We start from the raw sequence: 14,532 nt of genomic DNA on the forward strand, positions 1-14,532 counted from the left end.
AGACCATGATGAGGACATCTTCGTTGCAATTCCCGATAGCGCTCCCAAGTTTCATACAATATCTCTCCTTCCTGTTGAGAGAAACTAGTTATATCAATTCTGAGTTTAGTAGTTTTTCCAGGTGGAAAGAATTTATTGAGAAACGCCAGCCCAAGTAGTAAAAATGTTTGGAGGATGAGATTGTAGCCAAACCTTGGCTTTGTCCCTTAGCGAGAATGAAAACAATCGAAATTTAATTGCATCATCACTAACACCATTGAATTTAATTGTATAGAATTTGGATCTTCGGTAGCATTACCTCCATATTGAGATTGTTGTACCATTTGAATCAGTGATGGTTTAATCTCAAAATTATTAGCATTTACCGTTGGCCTTGCAATGCTAGTTTGAGAACCTTGTGTTCCCAATAAAGCAAAATCTCGTAGAATTCACCTATTTGGTTCATTTTCCGCCATTTCTTCCTCAAATGGTAATTCTATCAAGATTTCTTCTATCGATTGTCAAACCTCTTGTTCCTCTTGATGCGGTGTATTCCTCTTTTGTCTCCGTAGTGTCCTCTCAATTTCAGGATCAAAAAGTGCAATTTCTCGATTTGATCGGTGCATATACTACAAATAAAAACAAGAGAAATTTTTGCAATTTTAATTATTAAAATCAACTATAAACAACTTGAATAAAAACAATGGAAATATCTAAATTAATAGAGATGATTAGGCCCTAATATTGCCGCTCCCCGGCAACGGCACCAAAAACTTGACGGGTATTTTACTACAAATGCAAGTTAAATCCAAATTTATACCCGTTTGACTATAAGTATACAGGCCAAATTCGTAATATATGGTATATATCGGGTTGATCCCACGAGGAGCAACTTAAATAATTACTAGATCCCAATTTACTCTATTATTTAGACTCACAATATATTTGAGTAGAAAATTCAGAGTTAACTCTGACTACAATCTTTTTACTATCTAAAATCCTTAGCTAGAAAATTGCAATATCACAAATGGAGAAAAATTCACCAAATACTTGAATCTAGGGATATAGATTTCACTTATGACACAAATGATCCAAATGAATGAATTTAATACTTGTTACTACTCTTGTTTAACCAGGGATTCATTTCCAAAATTGCCAAAACTTCATTCTCATGATAAAATTGGTCTAAAACAGCTTAGTTTTCCCTAATCTCTTGGTGAAAACTGAAACTGCTCTTGTTCATGCATGAAATGCAGATTTAATCCACTTGAGTGTAATTCTATTCTCATGAATTAACAACGCAAACTCTACTTATGTTATTCCATTGTTTTAACCATTTCTCAATGAGTAAAAACAACTATAAACCTGCTATTGGTGATCAAACAACAACAAGTAATCAAGCATACACAAGTAGACAAGTTAATACAAGATACAATAAGTATAAATCACATTCAATTCATATCACTTGGCCATAAGTTTCATCTACTCCCTAGATATAGAAATTTAGCTACTCATTGATGATATAACAATCAAACTCATAACTTCATTAATGAAAAACATCTCAAGTTACAAGTACGAGAAGGTTAAGAAAAACTTAGCCAAGTTAATGGTGAAGCCCTCCAATTTCTGCTATGTCTTGCACTGGAAAAATGCATACAAGATGAAGCCTCCAAGTATTCTTGCAAAATTAACTAGCTAGAGAGAGTTTTGCTATCAGAAAAACTGGCTACGTATAGATATCCAGACATCTCCCAATGTCCCTGCATAAGAACTGCTCAAGACTCCCTTTTTTCCAAGTCAAATTCCACCGTTTGATTCCCAAATCTAAACTTTGTTAGGATAGTCAATAACAAAGGTTTTTTACTTGAAAATAAGCCACCTTTCTTGATATTTTGTCTTCTGAAGCATGTGTACCGAATTCCCTTACAGCTTATGGTTGGAAAGTAGTATGAACACAAGAGAAATGGCTGAGTAATTTGCAGCTTTTCGGCTACAAAACGCGACTACACAAAACGTGGCATCAACTTGCGTTTTCAACTTGGCCTTGCTTCAACTGCAATTTTCTCTATGATGAAGGCCAAACTAGCTTTTGTGCAAACACAAAAGTTGTAGTCCTTTGAGTTAACTTTACAATGCTTCAAGAATCATCCAAATCGGAGCTTTGTAGCCTAAGGTATGATCGAAATACTATCACCTGGTCAAACCCTATTTCGATTTTCGACCACAAAATGCAACTTCTGTATTCCCACTTTTTTGTCCATGAAAATAGCAGAATTGGATTTTGATGTCTTCATAACAATTGTAGTCTCTTTCTTAGCTTTAAAATGGTATAAAGATCACCTCAATCTGATAAGTGTAGCTCCGGATATAGTCGAAATACCGAAGAGTGTCAAAACTGTCTTGAACCGCCCTTCCTCACTTTAAACGTTTTTTACTTCATTTCTCCTTTAACCACTTGAATTCATCACCAATTATCTATTTTTCACCTCACTTGACATCCTTTGGGGATTGAATCATTAAACCTATATAAAAATGAAGTTTTTATCACTAAAATCAATAGAAATGCAATAATAGCCACTTTTACCAAACAATGTATATTTTTACCAAAACCTATTTATTTTAGTTATAAAACTAAATAATCAAACCAAAATCAACTAATAAAATGCACTTAAAAATACGTAAAATAAACCCTTATCAGCAAGGTCGGCCGATGAGATTTAGGCGTCTCCCAACATTATTACTAGGAGTCGAGGGGATTCACTCCAATCGACATATGCAATCATAGCATATTTAACCATTTCAACACTTCACTTAATACACTTGACAATTCACTTCAAGCAATTCAATTCAAGCAATCCAATTTCACTTCACTTAAACGAGAATGAGTGCGATAAAGTACACACTCGACTTGGCATATTCAAAATACTCAATCAATAATAACAATTAAGCACGTAACAATTTTTCACACACTTGACACTTACCAAGTCAAGATAAAAGTGAGTAAACGAGCAGGTAAGTCATTAGGCTTCCGCTTCGAGATTCTCTTGCAGATCTCCTTGAGCGCCTGGACAATTAACAAGTTTTCTCACTCACAACCATGTATTTATCGATAGAGAAAGTACACTCATTTAGACTAGCCAATACCTCAAACAAAGAACCTTAACCACTCAAAATAAAGTTGTGAAAGTGAGGATTTATTAACACAAGAAAAACTGATTTCCTCAATGAAATCGAGTTTAAAACAATCAATCATTATCAAAAGGTAAGAAAAAAGTTTCCAAAACTCATTTTCCATCAAGTTGGAAAATTTCAATTTTGCTCGTCACATTTAGAAAAACCAGAACTTGCATTCAGTAGGTCCAAAATTGGAAAAATTTATACCGTTGGAATCTTGGTCCAAAGTACTAAAAGTTCCTGGAAGATACTTTTCCAAGATTCTAAACGGAAGAAATTCAAATTTCAGCTCAAAGTGGCTGACTTGAGCATACAATACAGTTTTGATCATGTTTTTCGGCAAACTTTGGAAATTTGGCAAAATTCACAGAAAGTGAACTAGCCTCTGCAATTTGTAATACAATAAGAGTTCTAAACAAAGTTTCAAATACAACAAATAGAATTAAATTTGAAGTTTTGAGCATCAAGATATAGCAGCTCAAAGTTGGCCAAAATTGAAGACTGTTTGGTCAATTTTTTCAGATTTGAAGAACAACTTTGGCACATCATTTGTGTATCGAAATGGTCTTAGAATGATACAAAATTTGGTACAATTAAACTTCTACATGAGAGCTATTCCTCTATCAAATTTCATGCAAACACTCGTACGGGAAGGTAGTTAACAAAACTACCAAAGTTCAAGAAATTTCCAAGACAAATCTGTCTTCTCGCTTTCTTTCGCTTTTTCAAACAGTTTGCACCATGAAATCAGTCCCATTTTGGTTCATTTGTGAAACCAAGGTCCAAGAAACATTTCATAAGCAATTGATAGTTGGTTGACATCAAAATTTCAAAATAAAACATCTCACAAGCAACCAAACCAGTCGGCCAGCCCAAAAGAAGAGTTTTCTAGTTTTGTTGCAGTTTGAAAATTGAACCATATCTCACTCCATACAACTTGGAATTAAGAATAGTTGGTGGCGTTGAAAACTAGAATCATAAGGCTACATTTCATCCGAATAAATTATTTTCAAAATCAATTCATAAGTGAGAGAAAATAGAGCCACAAAATGCAGCTTCTATCTTTCTCTCGGATAGGCCAATAGAACAGGGCAACAACTTTTCTGACTCACTACGGCCCACTCATTTCAAACTAGAAAACGAATTTTATATCGTTAGAAAGCTAAAAATGTCTATTTCAAATGCCGCAAATGGAACTCGATTTCGACATCTGTACAAAGAGATATGTTCGTTCAAAGAGACACTGTTCAAGCTATCCGAACACAGTTTCCAGGTTTCTTCACATTTAGAAATTTCAAGTTTTACTCAACCAATTCAAATGATTTTTGGTAGAAAATTTCTACACACCATGTACAACATATATATATATATATATATATATTAGTTTCACAGTCATTTGAGCATCAAAAATTCGAAGTAAAGGCACGGCAATAACAGGACAAATTTCGGCCAGCATTCCCACGCAATTTCCTTCGATCTTTCCTTCAAATTCTAACCTTAACACTCATCACCAACACACTAACACACGTTAAAACATCATGGCAGTCCTATATAACCAAGGTGGGAGTTCATAGAGCCCACATCAACCAATCCAATCCAAATAACAACAACAACAAGGAAGCTATAAGCTTCATAGCCAAGAATGAAACTCTTTAGAACCAAAGAAATGAAAGATTGGATGAGTTGAGGTGTATACCTCTTGAACTCTTGAAGAACTAGAAATTTTGATCACAAAAGTTCCAAGAAAACTGCCAAGATTAAGCCTTTCACCAAGCTAGAGTTGCTCTCCAAGTGATATGTGAGTTGTGTGAAAAATTTGAGGTGAAATGGAAGCAAAAATAGTTGTGAAATGGAAAGAGCTCTTCTTCTTCTTTCTTTGAGTGTTTGGCCAGCTATGGAAGGTGAAGAGAGAGAGTGTGGCTGATGAATGAAGCTTCCTTTGAAAGTTTAAGGATTTTGTAGTTACAATTTGTACAAAAGTCAACCATGAATAGTGTTCGTACACGCGCGTTTTGTATCCGTTTTCTCTCGGGTTTGTTTCACTTGTGCACTAAACCTCTAATGTACTTCCTTTAACACTATAATTATTCACTCTTAGTAGTCTAGTATTAATTTCTTAAATCTCCACTTAGCCGTTCCGCCTCGGTTTACGTAAACTTCCAATTCGCATGCGATAAAGCGAAACTTAAAAGAAATTCTTGTAACGATAATATAAATAACTAATACTAGGGTAATTAATCATAAAAATAACTATTTTTGAAATAATTCGCGTGCGATAAAGCGAAATTTAAAAGAAATTCTTGTAACGATAATATAAATAACTAATACTAGGATAATTAATCATAAAATAACTATTTTTGAAATAAAAACATGAGTCCTCACAAGTATTAATTTCTCAAATCTTAATCATAAAATAACTATTTTTGAAATAAAAACATGAGTCCTCACAAGTATTAATTTCTCAAATCTCCAATTAGTTTGTACAGGCGCAACTTTCGAGAAACTTTCGATGCAATTGCGGTATAAACTTAAATTTTTAACTCACTCATCTCTCATCCATCAATTGACTTTTTTTAGTCTACTATTATTCATTCTTAATTCTCTAGGATTATTGCACTCTCGATTCAAATATTATCTCGAAAAACGCGTATTCACTATTTCTTAATAAACGAGTCTCCGAAAATTAAATTTGCTGACGGAACGTTTTAAAATATAAGTGGGACAGTATTCCATGTAAATGGTTTTAAAATGGTTGAAATAAATTATTCGGAGAAAACGGGTGAGTGAATAATTAAATAAGCCAATAAAATAGAATTAAAAGTGAGGAAAAATTCGAGTCCTCACATCCTTCCATCCTTAAAAGAATTTCGTTCTCGAAATTCACACCTAAAATAATATTATTCCCTTAATATTTATGTTTATCAGATCAATCGATAACTCACACTCTCCAATCCATATCTCATAATTTCTATTCATTCAATTAGCAATCAAATTTTGATTTTCCCCCAATAGGCATTTTAACTTCCAAGTCACTTTCTCCATTCCATGATTTTTCCATCAAACCTTCACCAGGGGAATTTGTTTGTAGCTTAATTTCTTCACTTTTCGATCTAAAAGCTTTATCGACATTTCTTCCTAGGAAAATTCTCATCAGGTTCTACTTCTTCCAATCGAAACTCATACTTATTGAACTTAACAAGAGTTAATGCTCTCTCAAGGTTTGCAAAAATATTCTCAAGTGCCATTCTTGATTTTCTCGAGACTTAGAATACACCAATAACTCATCTATGAACACCGTCACTATCTAATCCAAATAGGGCTTAAACTCAATACATCAAGTTTATGAAAACTGCCGGTACACTAGTCAACCCAAAAAACATGACTACAAACTCAAAATAGCCACGTCTTGAAGTAAAAGCAATCTTAGGTATAATTCCTTCTAAGATCCTTAACTAATAATAATCTTGTCTCAGATCCAACTTAGAAAACAACCTGACTCCTTATAATTGATCAAACAATTCATTTATGTGAGGCAAAAGAGTATTTATTCCTAACGGCCACCTCATTCAAATCTCAAAAGTCCACGCATGTCTTTGAACTTCCATCTTTTCTTAACAAAGGGTACAAGCGCCCTCCATGGAATTCGCTCTCTCTACTGAATCCTCTTTTAAATAAGGTGTACGTCGCTCTCCTAATAGATCTTTCACCACTGGTACGTTTTCCAATTTCATCTTCTCCCAGGATGTATTTATAAGAAAAACTAAATATCCTTATGCTTCCATATGCATAGATTTTCTAGCTCGGATTCCTGATACAAGAGCAGACGATGCCAGCTTACTTTTCACACCTAACTAGCCAATCCATCCCTGATATCACAGCATACCCCTTAGTTACTAGGTCCACTAGATCTGCCAAATTTCCCCCTTTTATAGTTTGCACTTAACAATTAAACACTGATCCCCCGTAGAAATCTTAACCTCTAAATCATAGGGCAAGCGATCACACTTTATTTATACCATTCACGAAACTAGGCCTTACACAAGAATAGTTGGTTCTAGGGTCAATTCAAACTCTAGTTAAATGATTAAGTCTTGTAGTTCAAAAGTTGAATGGAAGGATATATTTTCAATAGAAAACTAAGCTTACCAAAATTTTCGCACTCAATTTGTTCAAATCACCTCACGAATAACCAATGTAATACTTTTGGGAGTTCAAATGTTCATAAAAGGTTGGAACATGTCCACAAGACCAATCACAAAATACGTGTAGAGAAATTATTAAAACTTCATAGGGGAGAACCTTGCTAGCTACCCAACTAGATCAATCAATTATGACACTGGTAAGTTGAATTTTCTTATTTATTTTCGACTCATATTTAGCACTAGGATTCCATAGAATTACATAAGACCATCCATCAATCCTTCCTTCCATGATCCCTCATCTTTCCTAGGAGTGCGGAGTTGCCTAAACCCACGCTCATGATCCTTTCCTCGTCCTTACCAAACCATACTTAATATAAGTCTATGGACGTAAGAAAAAGAATAATTAGGCATAAAAGAACTCAATGCATATACAAGTTGCCAAAAATATTTAGAATTAAAGCACGATTCTTTAACTATACCAAAAGTCATAGTACGAGTCGGAAGATCACAAAACAAGCCAAATATGTCAAATGCAGGACATAGGCAACTAAGTGCGACAGCATGTACCACGCCCTATTCGGGTGGAATGTACCTCTCATACCAACTCAGTGCTATGATCGATCCTCTGAATGGCAGCATGTACCACACCCTATTCCGGTGGAAGGTGCCTCTCATATCGACTTAGAGGCAGGAACAATTCTAAGTCGATTGGAGCATTGTCTCATCGACCACTTATACTTGTGGGGACACCCCAACCCATTGGCTAACCTTGTAACTCGAGCCGACAAAGGCTTGGTCGAGAAGTTTGGTGAACCATGAAAAATTTTATAGGTTGATCTTTTGAGATCTTGTTTGGCATACTTGATTAGTATTGTCATCTCATGCGTGTTTGGTTCAGGATCCGAGAGGATGTTATGTGAGGGAGGAAGTAAATGAAGCACTATGGTCATGTTACTACATGAGTTGACGGAGAGTCAACCTCAAATGGCTTGAAGTGGTCGAGACGTGGAAATAGCTCTAAGAGCTCCTGTATCCTTCCCTGTGTGTTTATTTCCTACCTGTGCACTTAAATGAAAGTTCATGTTAATGTTGCTTTCAATGATGCTATTTGATTAATTGGTACCACTTGCTTGCTTGCTTGATTATCTTGGCCTCACTGAGCGTTAGCTCATCCCCTTAAGTTTGTTTTCCTTAACAGGTTTTGGAGGTAGAAATTGAAGATTCTAGAGTAGCAACTTTTGGTGGAAGGTAGTATATTTTTGTATGAATTTGGTGACTCTTAAAGTGTAAATTTTGTTATTTTGGTTGGTGGATTATAATTATAATTGCTAGACCTAGAAATTGTGGCTTGTATATTCGAAATATTTCTTATTTAAATCGATAGTTGATTTGCAGCTTTATATTAAGCTTGAACGAGTGCGTGAGTTCTGACGAGAGTTGAGCAGGCGTCCCACTGATACCATAGGTTTCGCCGTAAGGAGAGGTGGGGGCGTCACAGTTTTGACCTATTGAGACCCATTGAGCCTTTTGCATCTTGGTTCGTTGTGGCTTGTTGGGTTCGTTAGAACTTTTGTGGCTCATTGAGATCCATCAAAACTTTTGTGGAGAAGATGGAGCATGTTTACTAGTTATCTGCCAGTTATGAATGTTGGATACATGTTAAGATGGTGATTTGTTGAATTCGTCTTTGTATCCACGTTGAAAATTTTATAAAGAAATATCTTTTTTTGGTGGTTATAAATAATGTTTACTTAAATAAGTTTAAGTGTACCAAGGGTACTGACAAGCGCAAAGGTATGCATACAAAATTAATTTTAAATCTACAGTCAAATTTTATATTTATAAGTTTTTAAATACCTCATATGCAATTTTTTGCAAGTATATAGGTCGAAATTGAGTATAGGGCATTAAGAGTCAAATCGATAGGAAAGAATGGATAACTACCAGCACTTGATACGGTGTATTTTAATGGGATATTCTGATAATATTGTATAATTGTTTGACTAAATGTTGCACTAGTTGGATGGATTCTACTCAAATTTTGTGTTTGGGTTTAATTGCAGGAAGTGGTGAAGAAAAAGTGCTGAAAATCGTTATTCCAGCAGACTTCCTAATAGTTAGGCGTGCCCACGCCTAACTCCAGCCTTCAAGGACGGATTCTTGGGATTAGTTGCACACGTGGAAGCTTCCAAAACTGAGTGAAGTGTCTGGCTACGAATTTGGAGATCGGTGGGGCCACTCCAAAGCTAAAGAAAGTAATTTGTAATAGGATTTCTATTATTTAGAAAGTTTTGTATTCGGATACCAATTTTTTAGGAGAAAAACTAGGAGCAGGAGGCGCTTCTTCTTTCCTTTGGTGGGCCTGACCGAATTTGGAGAGGATTTTCCTTTATCTTTTTGGGGGCTACCAAAGTAGGAGGATTGTACTTTTTTTCTTTAGGCTTGTCTTTGACTGTTCTTACTTTGGGAGGAAACAAACGAATTGGCCACCATTGTTGACTTGTGGGATTCGCTTTTTCCTTTGGTTTTGACCAAATTGACAGAGCATAAGACTGTTTCGTATGATTTTGTTGGAAAAACAATAGAGAGCAACAATTCTTCTTGTTCTTTCCTTTCGTTGTTGACAGAAATTGAAAGAGCATATTTGACAACTTTTTCAATTCTCTATGCATGGCTTGTTCTCCATTAATGGAGAACTAACTCTTTAATTCTAGTCAAGGGGACAACTGAAGATTTGGTTCGATAATTACTGTGAGATTTAAATTATTTTAACTGTTTCCTTTATTTATTGGTATTTATATATTTTCTGCTTTTAATTGTTATAGCTACTGCGTGTGATTGAATAGTGCGCAATATTTGATTATTCACATGGACTATTTTGCTAATTAGGGGTAGTTGGATCCGTAATTGTTCGATTACCTCTGTCCCGATAGTAACTAGCATAATTAAATTTATGTCAGGGAAATATACGATTTAGTTTAAACAAACCCTCGTAGCTTGTTTGTTAGTTAGAATTGGATTTTTCTAAATCTTAGTGCAATTTAGAAATTAAATCCTACGGTCATACCTAGAATTGTTTCAGGGTTAGAGAAATAGTTAACAGTCGTACCTTAACTATCAAAAAAGTAAGGAGAAACTGGTTGTTTATCGCGTTTATGACAACTATAACTAATCTATTAATAAATGTTGGAATTATAAGTGAATCGATGAACAGTGCATAAACCATTTTTGAAGTGTACTCTTGGCTAAAGTTTCTCCAATTATTTCTGTCAATTAATTAATTTTTTGCATTTGATTTATTTAGTTCATTATCATTTAATTCTAAAACCCCCCATTTATCTTGACTCAAAAGAAAACAAATTTCTCCCAAGTCCCTGAAGAGACGACCCTGCTTACCACTGTCTACTAGTTAGTGAATTTAGTCAGATAATTAATTCCGGTATATCGAATTAAGCAAACTCTTTGAGAACAGAAGTAACCCATTGCACACCTAGAGTCCCTACTCCAGTACTTAGAATTGATTATTGACTGCTTTTGGTGGTAGTTAGGTTTTATTATTATTATTGCACAGGCACGGCACCTGTCAGCACTACTAAAACTCCTCTATTATTTAGACAATCAACAAATCAAAGGAGATAATACTAAGCTAAAATTTGAAAGAAAATAGAAAATACAATCTCCTTAGATTATGATATCCCTCACTGCTCAAACAAGTGCAATTTTTAAATCATTGATCACTACTATCTCAGCTAGTTATGACACAATTTTCTTATGCATGTGAAATCCAATCTCATAGTGAATCAACTATACCTACTCTCATGGTTATAAAATTAATTACGAGTTCATTTTCTGCTATGAAATTACATGAAATAAAGTCACAAAAGTCACAAAAGTACATCTCTACTCTCGTAAGTGTGCTCCTTAGATTTTGCACTTTCTTGAACTAGTGTCACATTTCAGTTATCATCGCAAATCTAACACCTTAAAATTATCACAATTAATGGTCAGTTAATCATGATTATCAAAGTAAAAGTGCTAAATAACTTGTTGAAAATAATAGTGTCAAATAGCCAAACAATAAACACAAATTTTTCTACTTTAGTTATTTTTATTTTATTTTTAATCTTATTCTACTTCTAGTTCTTCACTTTGAGTTTTGATTTTTCTTGCTTAGGAGCTTGGTGTATGATGATCTCAGAAAGGTGATTTGGATTTTTGATAAATTTTTATTTTACGTAATTTTAAGTGCATTTTATTAGTTAATTTTGGTTTGATTATTTAGTTTTATAACTAAAATAACTAGGTTTTGGTAAAAATATACATTTTTGGTAAAAGTGGCTAATATTGCATTTCTATTGATTTTAATGGTAAAATCTTCAATTTTATGCAGGATTAATGATTCAATCACCAAGGAATGTCAAGTGAGGTGAAAAATAGATAATTGGTGATGAATTCAAATGGTTAAAAGAGAAATGAAGTGAAAAACGTTCAAAAGAGGAAATGCAATTCTAGACAGTTTTGACACTCTTCGGTATTTCGACTAGATATGGAGTTACACTTATCGAATTGAGGTGATCTTTATACCATTTTAAATCTAAGAAAGAGATCTACAATTGGTATGAAGGCATCGAAATCCAATTCTGCTGTTTTCATGGACAAAAAGTCGGAATACAGAAGCTGTATTTTGTGGTAAAAATCGAAATAGGGGTTTGACCAGGTGACAGTATTTCGATCATATCTCGGTTTACAAAACTCCGATTTGGATGATTCTTAAAGCATTGAAGAGCTAACTCAAAGGACTACAACTTTTGTGTTTTGCACAGAAGCTAGTTCAGCCTCCATCATAAAGACAATCGCAGTTGAAGCAAGGCCAAGTTGAAAACGCGAGTTGACAAAACGCGAGTTTGTGCCGCGTTTTGTGTAGTCGCGTTTTGTAGCCGAAAAGCTGAAATTTGCTCAGCCATTTCTCTTGTATTCATATTACTTTCTAGCCATAAGTTGCAAGGAAATTCGGTGCACATGCTTCAGAAGAAAAAAGGGCAAGAAAGGTGGCTAATTTTCAAGTCAAAAATATTGGTTATTGACTATCCTAAAAAGTTGAGATTTGGGAATCAAAAGGTAAAATTTGACTTGGAAAAATGAAGCTCTTGAGCAGTTTTTATGCAGAGACATTGGGAGAGGTCTAGGAATCCATATATAGTCAGATTTTCTGATAGCAAAAACTCGCTAGCTAGTAAATTTTGCAGGAATACTTGGAGGTTTCATTTTGTACTCAGCAAATACAAGACATAGCAGATTTTTTGAGGGTTTCACCATTACTTGGCTAAGCTTTTCTTTATCTTTCTTGTACTTGTAAACTGAGATGTTTTCCATTAATGAAGTTATGAGTTTGATTATTATATCAACAATGAGTAGCTAAATTTCTATATTTAGGGAGTAGATGAAACTTATGACCAAGTGATATGAATTTAATGTGATTTATACTTGTTGTATCTTGTATTAACTTGCTTACTTATGAATTCTTAATTACTTGTTGTTGTTTGATCACCAATAGCAGGTTTATAGTTGTTTTTACTCATTGAGAAATGGTAAAAACAATGGAATAACAAGAGTAGAATTTGTTGTTAATTCATGAGAATAGAATTACACTCAAGTGGATTAAATCTGTATTTCATGCATGAACAAGAGCAGTTTCAGTTTTCACCAAAAGATTAGGAAAAATTAAGCTGTTTTAGACCAATTTATCATGAGAATGAAGTTTTGGCAATTATTGAAATGAATCCCTGGTTAAACAAGAGTAGTAACAAGTATTAAAAGCATTCATTTGGATCATTTGTGCCATAAGTAGAATCTATATCCCTAGATTCAAGTATTTGGTAAATTTTTCTCCATTTGTGATATTACAATTATCTAGTTAAGGATTTTAGATAGTAAACAGATTTGTAGTCGGATTTAATTCTGAATTTTCTGCTCAAATATATAGTGAGTCTAAATAATAGAGTAAATTGGGATCTAGTAATTGTTTTAAGTTGCTCTTCGTGGGATCGACCCAATACATACCCTACATTACAATTTTAGCCTGTATACTTGCAGTTAAACGGGTATAAATTTGGATTAAACTTGCACTTGTAGTAAAAATTCCATCAAGTTTTTGGCACCGTTGTCGGGGAGCGGCAATATTAGAGCCTAATCATCTTTATTAATTTCGATAGCTTTATTTTTACTAGTTGAGCTGATTATATTTAATCCTACATTGTAATCAAATTTTAACAATTAAAGTTGCATAATATCTCTTATTTCTATTTGTAGTGTATGTACCGGGCGTCTCGAGAAGTTGCACTTTTCGATCCAGAAATTGAGAGGACACTACGTAGACAAAGGAGGAACACACCATAGCAAGAGAAACAAGAGATTTGGCAACCAATAAAGGAAATCTTAATAGATCTTCCATTTGAAGAAGAAATGGCAGAAAACGAAGCAAGTAAGCGAGTTCTACGAGATTTTGCTCTACCGGGAACACAAGGATCTCAAACGAGTATAGCAAGGCCTTCGATAAATACTAACAATTTTGATATTAAACCATTATTTATCCAAATGGTTCAACAATCTCAATTTGGAGGTAATGCAATAGAAGATCCTAATTCACACTTAGCTACATTTTTGGAAATTTTTGATACAATTAAAATGAATGGAGTTAGTGATGATGTTATAAGGCTAAGATTGTTCCCATTTTCATTGAGAGATAAGGCCAAACTTTGGCTACACTCTCATGCTCCTAATACTTTCGCCAGATAGGATGATTTATCAAGAGCATTCTTGAATAAGTATTTTTCACCAGGTAAGACTGCTAAACTAAGAATGGATATCACTAGTTTTAGCCAATTGGAAGGTGAATCATTATATGAGGCATAGGAAAGGTTTAGAGATTTGCTTCGGAAATGTCCATATCATGGACTGCCGGAATGGTTAATCATACAAACCTTCTATAATGATTTAGATTTTTCTACTAAAACTATGATCGGTGCAGCTGCAGGTGGAGCTTTAATGGATAAATCACACCAAGAAGCTCAGAATTTGATAGAAGAAATAGCCGCAAATAACTACCAATGAGCCAATGAGAGAGGTAATACAAGACGTCACGCAGGTATGATAGAAATGGACACTCTCAATATGCTGAGTGCTCAAATGAATAATGTGATGAAGTTGCTAAGTAGACAAGGTGGAGTTGGTCCAAGTT

General features: G+C 34.3%; 2 non-coding genes across 2 annotated transcripts; one reads left to right on the forward strand and one right to left on the reverse strand.

Annotated features, from left to right (window-relative positions):
• LOC113728339 (small nucleolar RNA R71) lies at positions 1-107 on the forward strand. The gene has a single exon (XR_003458063.1). It is a non-coding gene; the product is annotated as a small nucleolar RNA R71 (small nucleolar RNA).
• Positions 108-14,144: 14,037 nt separating this feature from the next.
• Positions 14,145-14,251, reverse strand: LOC113728356 (small nucleolar RNA R71). Its single transcript, XR_003458079.1, has one exon. It is a non-coding gene; the product is annotated as a small nucleolar RNA R71 (small nucleolar RNA).
• Between the last annotated feature and the right edge of the window lie 281 nt (positions 14,252-14,532).

The sequence above is a fragment of the Coffea arabica genome, chromosome 2c (genome assembly GCF_036785885.1).
Source record: "Coffea arabica cultivar ET-39 chromosome 2c, Coffea Arabica ET-39 HiFi, whole genome shotgun sequence".
Classification (NCBI taxonomy): Eukaryota; Viridiplantae; Streptophyta; class Magnoliopsida; order Gentianales; family Rubiaceae; genus Coffea; species Coffea arabica.